At 43.3% G+C, this 6000-nt stretch overlaps 1 long non-coding RNA gene across 2 annotated transcripts; it reads right to left on the bottom strand.

Annotated features, from left to right (window-relative positions):
- Nucleotides 1-1330: 1330 nt before the first annotated feature.
- Nucleotides 1331-4955, bottom strand: LOC131920790 (uncharacterized). Of its 2 annotated transcripts, none has more exons than XR_009381772.1 (3): nt 4842-4955; nt 2305-2377; nt 1331-2115 (listed from the first exon to the last, which is right to left on the bottom strand). It is a non-coding gene; the product is annotated as an uncharacterized LOC131920790 (long non-coding RNA). The 2 variants fall into 2 exon arrangements; XR_009381771.1 differs by lacking the exon at nt 4842-4955 and adding an exon at nt 4280-4435.
- Between the last annotated feature and the right edge of the window lie 1045 nt (nt 4956-6000).

Genomic DNA, 6000 nt, shown 5'->3' with positions numbered 1-6000 from the left:
CAGGGCCTGGGCAATACCTCTGGGAGTATCCATTGCATGTTCTGAGGGACTGACTCAGCCTGAGAGTGTGCAAGTGCAACTGTGAACACACACGTGGAGTCAGACATGAAGTCAGCCCAGGCTTTTCCTTGTCTAAGTTTAACAACAAAATACAACTTCATCCATAGAAGACACAGAACTGCTTTGTGTTACCTAACAGAGCAAAGCATCTCCTGAGATTATCTTGGTAGCATGCACATATTTCAGTCCCCGAAAGCCCAAATAACAGAAATGCATATGGTCTCAATTATGGATCATGTTCCCCCAAGGTTTTGCTGTCTTTCACATAAACAGGATTTTTCAGCAGGTTTACGATACTCAATTACCAAAGACCTCCTCATGTGACACTTGTTCCCTCTCATTTACTATATTTTCCCTAGAGGGACCTTGTAACTGTTTTTTCCTCTTGCCCCATAGGCAATCTGCACCCCAACCCCACAGTTTTATCTTTTCACTGTTTTCATCTTCATCCTTTTTAAATCCAAGGGCACAAATCTGTTAGCTTTCCTGCGAAGATTACACGTGGTCGTCATTTGGGCTCCTTTAACTAGAGTTTGCATAAAGCTCTTCATGGATGGGCTGGAGTTGTCAGGCAGGTTTCTATAGGGCCCCAGGAAGCTACTAGCCTGTCCTGAGGTGTCCCTACATTTATACCGATGGATGAGTCCTCCTCTGACACCTCAGCGTCTTGATCCTCCTAGTCAACCTTGTAAAGCAAGTAGGCAGTGAATCAGTCACCGAGTTTCTACAAATTGCAGATCCCAGCTGTGTGATCTGGGAGTTCTCAGCTGAAACCTATTGGTTAAGCACCTTCACTGTCCCCTTAGTGGGTGGAAGACCCCAGGTGTCAAGCAAAGAAAAACAGCAATGCAAACACCCACCCCCAACTAAACATGAAAAAGCAACGGAAGCCAAGTGCCGAAAGAAAGCTGTGGGTCTTCAGGTGGTGGTGTGGTTGTTTATTTTATTTTTTTAGTTTATTATTTGAGAATTTTACAGATGTTTACAATCCTCCGGGTCGCCAAATTCACCTCCCCCTTCTTCCCCCTCCAGCCTCAGGTGTTTATCACAGCCCTGGAGAGCAGGTGAGTGCTTGTGCTCAGGGTGGGCTGGGCTGCCAAGCCAAGGTAGAGGTCAATTAGCAGGGCAAAGCTGGAACCCAGGAAAATGTGGAACTTGTTCAACAGAATGTGCTAAGCCCTTGTCTAAACTAGGAAACTAAGATACACGAGTAGGGAGCAAGGAAAGTGTTTGGGATAACTTGGAAATAAGGTTTAAGTCCATTTGTTTTGTTATCTATGGGGAGAGTCTTTGAAAAATGTTCATCTGATGGTAAGAAAAGATTTATTTTTATGTAGAAAGATTTCAGACCACCTGGCTTTTCCCTTTTTAAACTTTACTGCTTGGTTTTCTTATCTTGAATACATATACAATCATAAAATGAAGCCATCACTGTGAACTCATACATGTGAAGCTACTTGGAGGTTATGAAGTGACATATCTGTTGCATATCTACACAGTTGGCTTGTCAACAACAGTCAGTGAGACCTCTGATAACACAGTAACATTGGTGAGAGTGGGAAATGCCTTAGCTGGAATTCTTTGCAGAATTTTTAAACGTTGTCATTTCTGAGAACTGGCAGAATGAAAACCTAAGTCTGATTCCTCAACACAGTTGAGGTCTAGTTTTGCCAACTCCCTGCACAGCTTAGACAGGCCTTGTGCTCACATGCCCTCCATCTTGTCCTATGTCTTCTGTCAAAAGCTAAGACACAAACATGAGTAGTTGAATCGTAAATGGCATACAAGCCCTAATTAACTACCTTCCCTTGAGTCTTCCTCATCAATTCATCCACTGTGTCTTGGAAACCTTCTGAGGGCTCCTGGAACTCGCAGTGGGTTAAGAGCAGGTTTTGTTGTCAGCCTGGGTCTAGTGTAGGTGAACACTCACCAAAGCTTATCAGTGCAGCATGTCTGCCCACAAATGTCCTTCAGGACTTCCAAGGAGTTGGAGGAGGATAGTGCCAAGTACTGAACTTTCACCTTTCAAAGACTTGGGTTAAATGATGCTTAAGCCTTCAATAATGAGAAAGGAAAACAGTGATATTGGAGTTGGTGTAACTTTCAATATTTAAGAAAAGTTCTTTAAATCATATAAAGTTACTTTGTAGAACTAGTGAAAACTTGCATGGACAAACACAGTTACAAAAAATGTTTTCTTCCAAAGGTGATGTGCATTAATTTGAACTTCATGGAAACAAATACCTCTTTAATTATCATCAGCTTAGCCTCCTCACCAAGTGGACCGTCAGTCCTTGATCCAGCAAATACTGACTTTCTAGAGGAAACAAAAAAGGTGAACTAAGTCCCCAAACCTGTCTTTTTAGTTCAAGCCCAATATTTCCATTTTCCAAAACATTGTCAACCACCCCCGGCCCTAATTCTAACCTAGCACTTTTTAGGAAGAAAGTTAGCTAAAGGGGATTTGCTTTCCTTAAACCTTCTTCTTGTAAAAATTGATTTCTTCTTACAATGTTGATAATCAATAAAAGCCTTTACTCAAGCTCCCCAAATTGCCTGAAGCAACGCTGCCTTTCAATAAATCTAGAGACTTTCCCAGGGGTTTCTGGCCCAAGCCACCCCACCAATTTTATGATGATCTATGGGGGTCATATACAGGGACTTACCCAACAGCCTCTAAATTAAAAGTCATTGGAACAGGTAGTTTAAGGAGGAGATTTATACCAAGTTTCAAATGAAACAAAGGTATTCCTTACAGCTGTGAGCCATCTGCAACCAATTTTCTCATACTCAGGGTATACTGAAGATAAATATTCTCCCGCCCCCACCCCTGCCCCCTCACAGTCATCTAGAGACTCATATAATATGCCACCCAGAGGAACCTTAACATTTCCACAGCGTACAGCTGCTCACCCTCCCGGTGGCCTTTCTCTTGTAGTTCATATCAATTTCAAATCATTAGTACACTCACTACCCAGACCCTTCCATTGTTATTTAACCTGCAAAAGCAGGTTAAAAAAGGCAGGATCATTTTAATTGCTACAAGACTCTCAGCTATGACTGATTACTCAGAGTGGCCATGAGTAACATTAGAATCATGGCTTGGATAATTTCCCATATGAGTGTAGTGAAAAATGCGAACACAGAACAACGTATCCCAGTGGCCCAGGGCAGAGCTGGACTCTGACAGTCATGGGCTTAAGGGGTCTCCACTAGTGACCCAGGCTTCTATCTTTTCAGCTGTAATCTAGGGAGATAAATGATACCTACTTTGGAAGGCTCTTGGGAAGATTAAATGTGGTAATACCTGTAAAATGCTTGGAAAAAATCTCCAGAAGACATATAGCAACAATAAAGATTAGTTATTGTTATTTTATGAATGATAATCCTTTCAAAGTTACTTTTACTGACTACAATGATAGCACAATAATAAAATATTGAGATCTAACATTACAGGTAATCTCTTTGATCTATGACCTCTTGGAACTGCATCTTATAATATACAAAGTAGCATTCATCCTAGCAATTATTTCCCAAACTGTCTTCTATGGAGTGTTAGTATCCTGTAAGAGATGACAGGACACACACACACACACATACACCAAACACACACACACACACACACACAGAGCACACATATACACACCACACACACGACACACCACACACACACAGCACACACACACACACCACACACACACATAGAGCACACATACAAACACAATGTACAAACACACACATACACCATATGCACACACATACACATACATCACACACACAGATACACTACACACTCATACACACCACACACACAATACACACACACACACACACACACACACACACACTATACATACAGCACATACACACAAACCACATACACACCACACATACACAACACAAATACAGCACACACCACACACAAACACATACACCACATACACACACCACAGGCCCCCCCACATGCACACACATATACCACATGCACACGCATACACACCACACACACACCACACACACCACACCACACACACACACACACACCCCAAGATAAAGAAATACCAAGTTGATTGCAGCATGAAAACCTTCTCATACACCTTCCCCAGTCTTCACTACACTGTCACTGTCATTTTCAACATAATGGTGTGTCGTGTATAGGGACTAGTTTACCTTGAATACCAATCTTATTCCGGGAAAGAACAATTGAATCACAGAATACCTGTGTATGTGGTGAAGTCGGTGTAGGATAAACATGACATGTTTAATTTTTTTTTCAGTTCCTGCCTTCAGCCACACACTTTCATCATCAAGATATGGTCACGTGCCATAGTTTTGTAATCACTTGAGTGTGGTTAAATCCAGTTAAAAATGTAGCTTTCTTTTCAAATGTAGTATGATATGCTATTCCCCCCCCCCCCCCCCCCCCCCGCAAGGATGCTCAAAGGAGAGAGGGGCTTAGCCTGGTCCCTCACTATTCATCTCTTCCGGGTTCTAGATTCTGTTTCACAAAGACCAAATATCCTCCTTTAAAGAATTAATGGGAATGCAAATCAATATGCTATTGTGTGTTGTGTGTGGTTTGTGGGGCTGCTTGTCAGCTGGGGAGCCTCACACGTGATCCCTGAAGACAGTCATCTAGAGGCCAAGACTCTCTCTCATTTGGCCCTCCCTTCACTTTTCCTGGATGTTAGATCTTCACCACACCAGGCCCTGCTGAGTTTCTAATTTTGCCTTGTCTATATTTCTCAGTTTCCGCATCATGGTACATTTCCAGCCCTTACCTCTGGGGACTCTAGAGTTAGCTGCTCTTAGTCGTCCTTTTATGAGGAGCCCCGTCACAATGCCTCACGTACATCGGCGAGGGCGTGTAGCTACAGCTGTCGCTCCTCTCGGCCTCACCCCTGCTGACTCTCTTCAGCAGATCAGCAAGTTCCCTGCAGGAACAGACACATGAAGTGGGAGTTAAGTTGGGTGTGGTGTCTCACATCTGTGGTCCCTGCACTTGAGAGGCTGAGGCAGAAGAATTCTTCTGAATACTAAGCCAGCCTGGGCTACATAGTGAGAACTGATCTCAAAATAGCTCCTACCCTTCCAAAGAAGAAGACGAGGAAGAGGAGGGGAAAAGGAGAACGGGCAGGGGCAGGAAGGAATTAAAGAATTAAATATCCCTTTTAAAGGCATGGCAGTGTGTGTGTATGTGTGTGTGTGTGTGTGTGTGTGTGTGTGTGTGTGTGTGTGTGTGTAGGCCAGAAGTTGAGATCAGATGTCTTTATCTCTCTTCACCTTATTTTTAAAACATGATAATGTATAACTTGTGATTTCCTGACTCAGGGGACTGGCTGGCTCGTGACCTCCAGGGATCCACTTGTTTCCCAAGGCCCAAGGGCTGGCGTCACAGACACAAGCTTCTGTGGGTTCTGGGGATCCAAATTCAAGTCCTCACTCTTGCACAGCAAGTAATTTATCCACTGGTCCATCTCCCCAGCCACAGGCATTCTGTTTTCTAAGGGAGTCTCAACTAGCACCTCTTTTTACTTCATATTTGTGGTGAGCAAGCAATCTTTCTGTTCCCCAGTAGCCCTGAGACAGAGTCCTATCCACTTCCAGTCAAAGATTTCAGTGTACGGCTCCTGCTCTTGCCCCACCTCTTCTTACTCTGCATAGGAAATTGACAATGGAGATGGTATGGCTTCCACTTACTATGCCCTAGAGATAATGAAAACCTGGTCTCTAGTTGCTCACATTGTCTATATTCTTCAGCTCTCAGGTTATTGATGGCTTTCCTTTTATCCGGCAGAAGGAGCTGTTCAACATTTTGTGACAACTATTAAGGTCTCAGAGGACACTGGGGACTATGTAACGCAGTTCAGTAAAAGTGGGGCTTCTAAGTTTTCTGAAGACAGGGACTATAATGTCAAGCTGTTTTGTACTCTCCAGTAT

Source organism: Peromyscus eremicus, chromosome 10 (assembly GCF_949786415.1).
Source record: "Peromyscus eremicus chromosome 10, PerEre_H2_v1, whole genome shotgun sequence".
Lineage (NCBI taxonomy): Eukaryota > Metazoa > Chordata > Mammalia > Rodentia > Cricetidae > Peromyscus > Peromyscus eremicus.
Note: the sequence above shows the minus strand (reverse complement) of the source record. Positions and strands in the feature narration are given on the sequence as shown.